Genomic DNA, 13,726 nt, shown 5'->3' with positions numbered 1-13,726 from the left:
AACTTCTTTTGTGCTGGCTTTGCTATCCTTCAGGATAAATAAGTTTCCAGTACAATTAATAGCTAACCAAAAATGAAGAATACTTGTTTGAGATCTTGGTGGAGGAAATGAGTCTCGGAGAATGCTGCAAATTGCTCTGGTAGTATCTTTTCAGAAATAAAATACTGAGCTGCAATTGTAGTCAATTATCAGCTTTTCTTTACTATGCTTTGATCCTTATAGCAGATTTTTTTTTTCTTTTGCTAGTATGCATACCCCCCAAAAAAGAAATGTAATAAGATGCCTAAATTGCTGACTGTCTTGTGTGCATATCGATTGGGCTCATTGATGCTGCCTTATCTAAGACTAAATTGGCATCAATTTTTTCCCTCTGAAGTCTGAAGATTTTGTGTTCTCTTTAATTGTTGGAGGAAGGTCAGCACAGAGTGTACCCTCTGCCTTTTAATCTTAGACGGAAATGTCCTAAATGAATAGAAAACTGCATGTCAGCGAAATGAACTCTTGCTGAAAGCAATGTGTAGGCTTCTCATGTTTTGCGTTTGTGATGACATAAGCTTTGACCTTGGCCTGTATCTTTTTGAAAGAAGAGCAACGTTTGTTCCCTTCAGCCTAATAGCAGCACTGATGGTAGGAACTGTGCACTTGCATGAACAACAGCTCCTGACCTACTGTAATTTGTAGCACTGGTTGGAGAAAGACTTTTTTTTAATATTGAAGAGCTATTCTTTATAATTTCTCAGTGTAAGGATCCTTACTTCTGTCTTTATACAGTCAAAATGTAGGTGGAAAAGACATATATGGTTAGGGTTTAACATGGTAAATTAATTTCTTTGTCCATTTGGCTGTTCCTGTAGCCAGTCTGGCAGGTGGAGAGCTGAACTTATGGGTACGACTGGTCCTACAGCCTTAAGGACTTTCTGAGCTTATCTCTTTTTTTTTTTTTTTTTTTTTTTTTTTTTTTTTTCCTAGCTATTGCAGGCAGGAAACAGGACTCTTCTCTGATATCTCTGTTTCAGTAAGGGGGAGGAGGGTAATGGATGCTGTGGGAAGAGGAGTCCTGTTTATTTCTCCCTGAATGGTCATTAAGGCCTCTCCTGTGTCCTGCAACCCAGGTCTGAGAAATGGGAGAAATATAGATCAAAAAATATAAGTCATAAGTAACTGGCAGAATGGAGCTGTTGGCATAGACTGTGGTGGGCCTTCTTGAGAGAAGGGCATCCACCCCAGAGAGATCCCCATCAGGATCAGTGAGTGATCCTGTGTTAGTGCACTGTGAGAGAAGATTAATTTTAACATCCACTTTTGAAAGTATTTCAGGGCCCTTGCATCATATGCTGTGGCTAAATGCAATCAGGTTGAATGCATAGGGAAAGGAGTTTATTTTCCTTCCACCTGAGCTCACCAAAAAATATGAAAAAACCTCAAGCCTGCTTCCCTCAGGGCTTTGGCTCGTATTTCCTTGTTGAAACAGGAGGTTCAAGAGTAGAAGAATAGCTGCCCATCTGTTAGGGAAGCAAAAGAGGTGAAATACATCTGGTCCTCTGATTTCCTTCACCCAACCCCATTCCCTCCCCCCCCCCCCCCCCCCAGTTCTGCACATCCTGAGGAGAAACAAATTCAGTTTCCCTCTTGAAGCCCAATGAGGGCAAGAAGAAAGTGGAACAACTGAAAAACTTCTCAGTGTATTAAAGAATAGTTGGAGGATAAAACAGGCCAGGGGGGCATCACTGTGACTTTGAACAAAGCTGGGAAGTGTTACTGGTCGCTTTTTGCAGAGCTCTGTGTAAACAGTTTCCAGTTGGGTGAATTTAGAGGTTTCCCGTCTGATCTGAGATTTCACTTCAGTTGTCCCTAGTGGCTCAGGCAATTGTAGTTGTGAGATTTTTCATGTCTCCAATTTGACCATCTGCCTTTGACAATAAAACATGTGTAGCAGTTGATGAGATGTCGCAAGGAAACACAGAACACAGTGGGTAAAATGCTGTGAACTCTTTGTGTCTCATTTCTCCCCAAGCCTGCAGCCAAGGAAAGCTGTGGGGCAAATATAAGGCCAAAAATGTGTGTGGAATTTTGTACACTGAATAATTGAAAGCGAAATTCCGATCTTCAGGTGTGAACCAGCCATGAGAAATATAAGGCACTTCTACAATATTTGTGGGAGTCTGTACCATAGAATCATAGAATGGTTTAGGTTGGAAAGGACCTTGAAGAACATCGAGCTCCAACCCCCCTGCCATAGGCAGGGACACCTCCCACTAGACCAGGTTGCCCAAGGCCACGTCCAGCCTGGCCTTGAACACCTCCAGGGATGGGGCCTCAACAACCTCTCAGGGCAACCTGTTCCAGTGCCTTACCACCCTCAAAGTGAAAAACTTCTTCCTAATGTTTAATCTGAACCTGCCCTCTTCCAGTTTACAGCCATTCCCCCTCGTCCTATCGCTACATGCCCTAGTAAAAAGTCCTTCCCCAGCTCTCATGTGTAAAATCTCTAAACAGAAAGATAAATAAAGACTTTATAGAAAGTGCTGTTTTATCAGCAAGAAGATGTGGCAGAGTTTGTAGTTGCTGCATGTGGTTTAGCCTAGAATAACCAGGTGGAGTTTGGGACATCTCATCCATGGGATCCTGGAGATGACTGTCATTGAGAAGTACTCTGTATCAAGCAAGCCTTGATACAGAGTGTGTAATGATACAGATGAAAGTGTGTGATTGCCCCGTCTGGCTTTGAGCGAAGGTGGAAGAAAACCCACCAGCTGTAGCTCTCCATCCCAGCAAAGTGGGCCAGGTCCCTTTTCATCTTCTATGTCCCTTTCTCGTTCTGTGGGTGTCTCTCACTGGGGCATGGAAGCCAGAGGGATGCTGGGGGGCTGATAGGCCACAGAGGTTGGTGGGGAGGGTCACAGCCCCCTCCCTCATGCCTGGCAGTTGGGGTAACTCAGGCGGTACGTCAGGGAGCCAGGCACACTAGGGCTCTGTCTAGAAGTGAGGTTTGGGGTAGCCTTGCTCCATCCTATCTGTCTTTGGTTGCAGGAGGTGCCAGTCCTGTTGTGTTTGGGTTTTGTATGCTGCAGGGGCCAGAGCTTTCAGAGGAAAATAGCATGTACTGAAGGGGAGGTCAGTGAAGAGAAGCAGACACTGTGTTCATGTAATAAATCCTGGTCCCTTTTCCCTCTGTTTGCCTGGCACGGTCATTTCCAGAGGGACCCATAACTGTGAGAGGTACCTGTGTGCACTGCAGCGTTGCTGCGGCACTCCAAAGTTATGAAAAACTGAAGGGTGGCAGCAAGATTTTACTGCAGAGCTGTTCTTAAATAGTTATCATGGGCATTCATTTGCAGGGAAGGGGGTGGGGGGTGGCGTTCAGGAAAAGCAGAAAATAAAAACATTTCAGTTCCTTAAGAAAGAAGGAATGGCTTTACTTGCTTAGGGAGCAGAGAATTTTTTTTTTTTTTTTTTTTTTTTCCAGAGCTGGGCCTCATTCATACATAGCAAGAATTTCCTTTGGTTTATGCAGAGCTAATTTTGGAGGACACTTTTCTCTAGTGATTAGTAACATTTTGTTAATGTTTTGTTGTGCTCTGTTAGAGCAAATGTAGTTATTTTCTGCTGGGCAAAGAAGCAAAGAGCAGCATTTTTCAAATAACCCAGTTCAGCGGGATAACGGAAAACTTGCAGAACTCTTACTATTAGCAGGAACCTCTGACTGCAGCTGCACACTGGGAGGTTGGCTGGTGCTTTACTCTTTCTTCCTGCAATTTCTTCTGTGCCAAGACTAACTGCTTCCAGCGGCAATAATGTGCTCTCCCTCTTCCTGCATCACTGAAGTGGGGATGGCCATGCCCGTTTCTGTGGAAGACGAGGCAAAGCTTGGGCCCTCTGAGCCAGCTCCTGCTCACCTGCTCTCGTGCCCCATCTGACCCACTGGTCAGGTCTTGGTCAGAGCTCACTGTGCTGGATCTTTCATCCACTTACTCGGCACATCTGACAGCAGATGCTTGTATATACTGCTTCACTGTGCTGAGGTGTGACATGAGGTATGGCCCTTCTCTTCCTTCTTTTTCTCTTTGAGACTGTGGTTAGGAGAGCTGGATTTATTTTTCCCTTCCTGCAGCTCTTTAAATGCTAAGGGCTCCACATAGAGTTATTAGTGTTGTTCTGTCCTGTAGGCTTTTGGGAAGTGAGATTCTTTTAGCACATGGGAAGATCAGACCTTCAGAGAGACTGCTGTGATGTGTTTTGTGAAACACTTTGATTTCTTTTCTTGCGGAGAACATTATGGGTCATATTGCCCTGAACTGTTCTCCATATACCCACCTGCTGTCTTGAGCTCATCTCCTTACATTGAGAAAGTACCTGGGAAAGAATTGACTCAGAAAATAGTTCACAGTGATGCAATCCTGTAAGACTTTTAAAAAGTAGGCAAAAGAGATATTTTAAGTAATATAGTTGTTCATTTTGGACACCTGAACCTGCACCTCTAGATGTTTTCTCACTGGTATGGGTAGATCTGTCCTTGCCATGCTTGTTTGCTCTATGCTTTTCTGAGCTCTCTGAGGAATCCTGGACACAGACGTTGGGGTGCATGGTAGTGTTTTATTACATGGAATGAAGTAATGGAGAGCCAGGAAAGGTTGTTTATAAATTGGCTCTCTAAGTACCGTTGGACTGTTCTTGTATTTGTGCAGTGTATTTACTAGTGTCTCATCTGCATGTTCAGCAATCGATACTCAAGCTTACTTTTCAGTTCTTCATTGTGAGCTCATGGCCTGCTAAAAGAAGCATGGACCAATGTTCTACCTGATCATCTGCTTATGCAGTCACTGGGGATAACTTTTAAATTGTCTTTCTGCTCTGTATTGTAAACCCCAGTGTTACTCCAGGCAAGCATCTTATTTTAACACAGTATGTCTCTCAGATTTTCAGAACAAACCCCATATGAAGCTCTCTTCCTTTCAGTAGAACCCTGTAATAACAGACTGCTGGTGTTTCCCTGTACACATTAATTTTGCCTCAAAAGCCAATAAATATGTTTGATGCACGCTTAATCTCAAGAAAAAGTGATTTACTGCTGTGTTGTATTTCTTTTCATTAGACATTTCAAAGAGGTTGTAATGTTGGTGCTATTCCCAGATGCTTCATGGAAACAAATACTAATACCTATTTATTGTCTTACAAACACTTTACTCTTTGTGGCAGTAATATAAAATTGAATAGTATTAATTACACCAAAGGCTCGGTCCTGATCTGAGAGGTATCTCCCTTTCTGACCCCAGTTCTGTTTTTTTTTTTTTTTTTTAAGCACATGTCATTGTTGTTGTCATAACTTTGTGATACAGACAAAAGAAATAAAATCCTTGTTAAAAATGCATTCTTAGCTATGACTTGGTCAAAACTTTCCTTGAGTTTCTAGAAGATGAAAGGTAGTGAATAAAATAATAAAATCGTCTGGTGTCATTCTCTATGTTGTCATGTGTCATCATAGTAGTTTGAAGGACTGGTAATGGGTTAATTTCATTATTGATATAAATTATTTCAAAGAGTGGGATTGTAATCAATCTGGAAACCATTCGTAGGAATGAAGCAGAGCACAAGCCAAAGAGTTTCAGACACAAAAACCAGTGTATATCAACACAAACCCAATAAAAAGTAAAATCAAACCAACTGTGACATTTTTGCAGTGACACAGAAATGTGGTGCATCCCACAATGAGCTGACTTGTCTGAGGACCCATGGTGACCAGGCAGCCTCCAGGCATCGGGGACACAGTACTGAGTGTTTGAAGTATGCTGCTCTAGTGATCCTTCTTCCCGTTTGCTGGTGCTGACTGAAGCCAAAATGTTGTATTATTTGATTTAAGAAGAATTTACAATGATGTATTCTGGTTGATACATTTATATCCTGTAGTGGGTTTTCCCATGAAATTCAGAACATGCATTTTATGGAGTATAGGACTCATTAAAACCAAGGAATTGTCAGCAAAGAAGTGCTGCTTCTCGCACAAAAAACTAAAACGGGCTTTTGATGCATATGAATTCATATTTAGGCTTGGTTGCTATCAACTGAGCCTTAAAAATGTAAATTATGAACAATTTCTTACTAATGGTAGCTACTATACCATCTAGACATGTTTGGACACCAGAAATGTTCATATTTTGCATTTTATTGTAAATCTGTTTCTTGACAACCTGGTAAAATGCAAAATAATAGAGACACAAAATGTAGTTAATGTTCATTGGCAACATATTTCTACATATGTTATTGTCACAACTGAATTAACTTATGTGAAAATTGAAAAGACCAGCCTTCAAGTGGATTTAAATTATTACTTGTCATAGAGTACGTGTTAAATAGTCTAATGGCACTTTCAGTAAAATCTATACTACCCCCTTCTCCGGTGGATTGGCTGCAATAATTAACTAAGAGAAGAAAAAAGCCGTAATATTGTCTGCTGGAAAGCTGGGCAAAGGAAAAAGGTGAAAGACTGAATTCACTAGTTGCGACTTTTTGGTTGCTTCTTTGGAAGAACTTGTTATCAATGACGGGATTCTCTGATAATGTTGAATAATCAATTCCTGTTTATCCTTTCATAAACCCACATGCAATGAAAATTATTTCCTTTAATAAAAAAGAAAAAAAGACACTGTATAATACACCATTAAAAGAGGCTAGTAAGTGCTATAGCTGAGTTATAAACTACTCTTTTTATGATCAGTAATAATGGCTCTTTTTATTCTTGAGACTTGGCTGCCATTACTCTGGCTGAAATGTGCGTTAGAACTATATGGCAGAAAGCTGTTTTGGTATTAAAACACAATTTACCATGAAAAAAATTGGTTGGAGAATTAAGGTGGCAAATTTTGTCCCTGGTGATTTCTGCTTTTTAGCTCGTCGGGCTGGTTTCTGTCCCATGTGTGCGTGGGGTGGGTGAGGACCAGGTGCAGGTCAGGAGTGGGAGTCTGGGGATGTGCTGGGCTGTCCTCAGGATGGCGCTGGGTCCTTAGGATCAGTCGTTTGTGTGGTATGTTTGTGATTACTTGTTTGTGCTGTGGTAGTAGTTGGATGCTGAGTTTTGTTACTAAGGTCTTAGTTTTTCTAAGTGTGCGTTAGCAACCCAGGATCCTCCAAAGGGCTGGTGCAAGCCATCGCTAGCCCAGCTAACAACTGAGCGACACTGTCCTACAGTCTCTAGCATACACTGCTCGTGCTTTTTGCTCATACAGTTGCAAACTGAGCAAATAGCCCAGAAATTTCAATGGAAGGTGCAAAAACTCTGTAGAGTTTCTAAGACCAGTTCAAGACTTAGCAGCAGAGCAGGCAAAACTGAGTTTTCCTGCCCTAGCCCGAGGGCTGGAGGCAGAAGTGGGACAGGGAACGATGCGGGAAAAGGTCTGAAAAACTGGGTCGCTGACTCACGCTCCCTGGGGTGGCTGGAGGGAGCCGGGAAGCTGTGACTGCTCTCCAGCCCTCAGAGCAACCTGTGCTTGTCCACTCCATTTAGACCGGGAGCCTGCCCTTAATAAGTAGGTGGGAACAATCTGTCCCCCATTAAACTTTCATCTCAGTTGCAAGTAGCTGTGGAGTGACTTAACCCAGGCAGCTTCTGGAAAGATGCTCATCTTCCCCCCCCCCCCGTGATTTTTAGCACCAGTCATAGGACTGTTGTTATCTGGGTGGTTTTTGAGTGTGTACCCGGTACCCGGTGTACCCCTGTTCTTTGTTTGTTTTCAGCTTTTTCAAGTTGAAGCAGCTTTTCTTAATGGTATATATTATCTTGCTGAGATGGAGAACATCCCATAGGAGGTTTAAGACACCAGATTTGCATGATGGCTAATCTTTGTTCTGCTGCAGGATGGTAGCACTGCAGTGGTGGATATTGGCTGATGTGTAGTGTTGCTGCCCACAGATCCCTCTCTGCCAGTTCATTTTATATTAGAGAAGTTATCTTCCCAGGGCTTGTATTCAAATCTTAAGCCATGCAACATAATTATAGATGAAATTTACTCTTTTCATACCTCCCATCTCTGAGCATGTGAATACTTCTGCCCAGTAAAAGATGTTTCAGATATTTTTCTCTTTCCAGGTGGTGTTAGTAATGCACTTCAATGAGCAGTTTCCCAGTGTTAGCTGCATAGGGATTTATGCAGATTTTTTTTTTTTTTTAAAGAATCCTCTTGTTGCACTCATGACTTTATATGAAATGGCTGACAAAGGAGACCAGGTGTGAAGTGTCCACAGACAGCACGTGGAGTTTGGGCTCGCCAATCCACAGGGAAATGTTCTGTTATCCCCTGTTAGCATAAGCAGCTTCACAGCTGATGTAAAGTAACACAAGGATTCAGATCACAATCAGACTCACAGATGCTGTTTCTAGAAAAACAAGTTGCAAAGAACTCTTGAAGATGCTAACCTTACGCTGTCTTTGCCTGTAATGTGATTTTTGAAACTGGAGCAAAGAGAATACCAGAGTGAGCTATTAAAATTCAGCTTTACAACTGGCAGGAAAGGTAGCGTGAGCTGACTTCCACAGGCACTTGTTTCTACTCTCTTTCGTTCTTGTTCTTAATGTTTTGCTTAATTAGACAGCACAAATCAAACCTGAAAATGCCTGTACAAGTACAGTGTACTTCTCTTTCCTAGAGTTATCTACAGTAATGTTAAGATGTAAGATTTTTTCCTTCTATATTATCTTTTGCAGGCGGTTGTTTTAGCTAGTAAATATAATGAAGGCAGCTAGGAAGCCATGTATTTCAGTTTTCAGATGGTGCTGGGCATGATTAACATAGACTGCTAGGGTAGCAGGCGGTAAGGATTAAACAACATGCTCGGATCACTTCCAGGCTCTTCCTCAGGACCCTGTTTATTAATTCAAACAGCTAAAACCCCCCTTACAAGGTAACACAAAATGAATTGTCTTTCCTCAGCCGATGCGGCTGCCGGCTGCCTCACCTGCCTGCCTGGGGCCAGTTTCGGGAGGTGCCTTCCCCTGCTGACCCTGCAGTTGAGTCCCTTACAAAATAGGAAAGACCTCGCTCCCACGCCTGGGACAGGCTAGAAGAAGGGTCACTGGGTTTTAAGAGGCACACCACGAACATAAGCAGTTAATACAGTTATATTGGTATGTAAATAATCTCTGATTATCTAGCTCTGTGGTTGAGAGCTATTCAGAAGGAGTTACAGGGTTACCATGTCTTTTTCCTGGATCAGGAAAGGCATTTCCAGCCATTTCATGGAAGGACAGCTCTGCTCCTGGCTTAGCCAGAAAACAGTGTCTCTGATGTAAGGCCATGTCCGTGTCTCCTTGAATTTTCTTTTTCATGCTGAAGTTGGTTCTGTTGTAAATCTACCACTTTCTGTAGATAAATACAGTGAATTTGATCAGTGAATGTTATCATGGCCATGTCCCTTTAACAAATATAACAATGTGTAACTAGGCCTGCAGTAATTAATTAGTTGGACTCTCTTACTAATTAATTACCTGAGGATATTTATAGTCTGTTCAGTAGGAGGAGAACTGGCATTATTATTATTAAAAAAAAAAGGGGTTGTAGAAATGTTCCCAGTGCAAAATGTGTTATCATAATGCTGCATTTCAAGAACAAATGTTAATACAATTTTTCTCTTGAAATAATTTAATTCCAGCCCTTCTAGTTTGTAGAAGTAATGCATTTTACTCCAAGAGAATATTTCAAAGTCTTCCATAATGAAATTCTAGAAGTTAGAGGTGAAAACTTTGCACTTAATCCTGCAGCCTACTTCCTTTCCCTTGCAGGTTTGGTTCCTCTGGAATATATTCTGGTTTTTGTTACTGCAGAAGAGGTTTCCTCTGGATATCGCACACAGCACATTAAAATCTGGCACTTCTGAAATCAGAGCTTTTGATTTCATTGAGGGATGATTTCATATAGCAGATAATCAACTCTAATGTTAAGCATAGCAAGCAAAGAATTGGGAATTCTCCTTGCTCTGGCTTAGAGATGCAGTGGGATGGGGGATCAGGTCTTCTCAGTGGAAATTCAGGTGGGCATGTAAGCGCAGAAGTACAATGTCCTATCTGTGTATGTCCTATCTGTGTGTGTCCTGCTGCCCTAACGCCCATGGCAGTAAGTCGATCATCTGACCAGTAAGATCTGCTGCTGATATCGGTGATTAGGAAAAAAAAAATTGTGTAACATTCAACAGTCTTATTTTCCAGATGAAGAAGGGAATATAGTATTTCTCCAGTTATTACTGATGTCTATTATAGCTGTACTTTCAGGCCTTGTCTTGTCAGCTTCACTTGGCTCTCCCAAAGGCTGGGCTGATGAGGAAGGTCTGAGTCTAAACCAAGGGATGGCTTAATGAGTTACAATGCCACAAGCTAGCAGAGAAGTGGAAGGGAGGGTGCAGGAGGCTATATGGAAGGGAAGAGATGAACAGTAAGGCTGAAATAGTAATTAACTGTGTCCTTTAATCTAATAAAGGCCAAACTACTGGAGAGACTGGGGCAGGTGCTGGTTGGGTCATTCCTGGAGATCTGCCCTATGTGCAGCTGGGGAGCTCGTGTCGGGGGCTCAGAGAGGGCTGGAGCAAGGCAGCAGTGCTACGACTTAGCACCACTGAAGTCTGTGGGTGCTTTGGACCTTGGTCTAACAAAGCTTGTGGCAGTGTTCTTGTGGCGCTTCTTCCTCAGTTGCTATACAATCCCCAAAGAGTTTTTGTTTTGTTGTTTAAGTGCATAGTGCTACAAACCCTGACTTCAATGGGTGAAATGCCGCCTGCCCTCACTCCCTTACATAAAGCTCCTGTATACAGACAGCGGCTCTGACCGTGGCTGAACGGTTAGTGGGTCTTCACATAAGGTCATCCACACATTCTAAAGGTTAAAGGGAAATTTTTCTGGGTCATTCAAGCATTTACTTGTTGGTTTGAATATGTCTGCCTGGATTTGATAAAATAGCAGCAATTAGTATCATCTTTCTGAGAAGCAGGAATGATCTTATCAAATTTTGGGAGGAGGTTAATGCTAATGCAAGTTATTTGTATGGCTTCGCATTGAAGAATTTCAATTTGCAGCATGAATAGTTCAATTTCTATTTAGGGTGCAATTCCAGAGGAAGTATAATTACAGTTAAGGGATGTCACAGAACTGGTGAAGCATTGGGTTAGGAAAACACTGGAGATATTTTGTGAAAACATTTTAGGGTTATGCCTTGCTAAATAAAGAGGAGGCATAACTAAGTGAGAAACAACTTACTGCTCAGCTGGGGGACTTCACCTTTTAAAAGTATGAATGAATAAATAGTGCTACTCTTGACTTTGTTGACTTGATTTTTGAAATATCCACCTCTGTTAGAGCTAGCATATATATGCGATTCTCCAAACTTCCAAAATATAGTTAGCAGTACCTAAACCAGAATTTCTTTTAAATCCTGTTTGAGCTATTTTTGTTAGTGAGATTATTCAGTACCATCTGAAAGCATACATAAATCTGCTCAGTGGCAGAACTTATAATTCATTTGAAGTGGATACAATTGATATTAATTTAACAGGGACAAAATTTAAAGATGCCCATTTTTCTTTACCCTTCCCATTTGTTTTCTCTTGCACAGCACGGGTACTTCATAGTGACAATGATCGTCCCCTGTACACACCTGTTCACTCATACTTTCTCTTTTTTTAATCCACCCATTTACAGCAATTTCTGCTTTTAGCAAAATATTGAGATGCAATCAGATAAAGCTGTCAGATTGCTCACTGTCTGAAGCAAGCTGCTGATTACTGTTGCCACTGGTAGCTGAATTACACTATTAAAGGCTTTTATGAAGTATTTGCATTGCTCACTCATACAAATATCAAATCATGGCTATGCCATGGTGAAAAAGGAAATAATGCTCATCTTGTCACACATTTCTTCCAAGACAAGACAGCAACAATAATCTGTGGAAAACATCTATATACAGAATACATTTGACCGTGTCTTTTGGTTTATTAATTGCTAAATTGTTTAAACAACAGGCCTCTCTACTGCATCTAACTTGTCATGCTGCTCTCGGCAACCAAGGCAGAGTTGATGGGGCTAAAACCATCAGTCATGGTTTCACAAGCCATATATGCCATGAGTACATACATGACTTCACGCTCTGCCCTGACATGATGAAGCATCTTATTGAATTGGGGCCAATAAGAAAATGAAGCAGCCGAGTTGCATAGCTGTGAAGAAAACAGATCAGCCAAGTGCCAATTATCTTGGAAGTAACTTGCCCAAGAAAGGCATCGTGGCACTATAACTGTGCATCTGTTTAGTATCTGTTGGGTGTCAGATACTGCTGTTTTTCAGAGGCCGGATGTGAGTTTTGTGGAGTCCCAGCACCAGCGGTCTGAGGTGGTCCAGGCTATTTCCTCATCATGTCTCTCATCGTGAATTCCTGCAGCTTCTTCAGGGCAGCGCTGGGCCCGATCAGTGTCTAGAGGAAGACTTACAGACCAAGAAATGTATCTGGCAGTTGGTCTTGGTGTTGCTGTGGAGGTAATAGCCTACTGTAATGGTAGTGCAGAAAGTTGATCTGTGGGGTGATGAGCCTACCGTTCTGAAATGCTTTTTAGCAGTGTATAAAGTTGTGTGGAAGTCATGGCATAGAGAGATGCCAGCCTTTGCAGATAATCATCATGTCATCAAGGTTAGTGCATACTGTGTCTGTGACAAGAGGGACCAAGAAGTAGTTCAGCCCTGTGTGAATGCTTGAGTAAACTCCTCGTACTACTTGTTTAGAAAATACAATCTTTAGAGAGGTGACAAGTGAGGGACCAATTCCAGAGAAATCCCACAAAGCTGGGAGGCTTTCTACCTGAGGCAAAGCAAGAAGGGCCTTGGTTTAGCTCACAAAGCAATGCCACCCTTGAGCTCTCCTTGCTCTCAGCTGTAGCTGGAAACATCATGTAAACGAAAATAATTGCAAATGGCCAGGAAGCCTGCATGGTGCTGAGGCACATCTGCTTGTTTCCTCTCTCGCTTTGGTATTGTTGTATTGTTTCTTGCATTCCTTTGTATCAGTTCTGCTACTAATACAAAGGAAAATATCCCATTGTTTCAACAAGAGCCATTCACTACAAGCCTGATGACAAAGCCCTTTAGCAGGCAGACACTCTGCAGAGCACAGAAATACATTGCTGCAGGTTCATCCACAGCAGCAGGGAGAACGCCACACAACGTATGGCCGAGGTGTTTAGAAGAGTTTTGGGATTTATGTTTCATTGCTCAGAGGAGTCTTTCCTAGCTGAGAGAATTTGCCCTGTGTTCAGTAAGTTTGATGCACCTAGAATTAAATGGATGGGGGACAACACTCAGTGCCTCTCAGACACATAACATCGAGTGGCTTCCTGAGGTCTGTGTTGCCGCTGGGGATAGCTCTGTACAGAGCACAGGTGCTGGGAAGAAAACTTTGACTGCTGAAGCTGCTGCTTTTCCTGCCTTGATTGTCTCTGCTCTTGGGCTTGTTTTGGTGCAGAAGGCTTTTTGCCCTCCCCTGCAATCCTCTCCCGCCCCGCTCTTTTTTCCTAGCTGTCCTCATTTCTAACAGGGCTGGGGCACCTCTCCTCTCCCATAGGGAGGTGCTGGTGGTGGGGTGGGCAGCTGGCTCAGAGGAGGCAGCCTTGGCATGGGCTGTGCGAACCGGCCTGACCTCAGAATAGCTGCATGTGGGAAAAGATGCCGGAGACACACTTTGATGAGCTTCCCAGTGCTGCTCAC

The sequence above is a fragment of the Vanellus vanellus genome (assembly GCF_965231255.1).
Source record: "Vanellus vanellus genome assembly, chromosome: 10".
Lineage (NCBI taxonomy): Eukaryota > Metazoa > Chordata > Aves > Charadriiformes > Charadriidae > Vanellus > Vanellus vanellus.
This window is presented reverse-complemented; position numbering follows the sequence as displayed.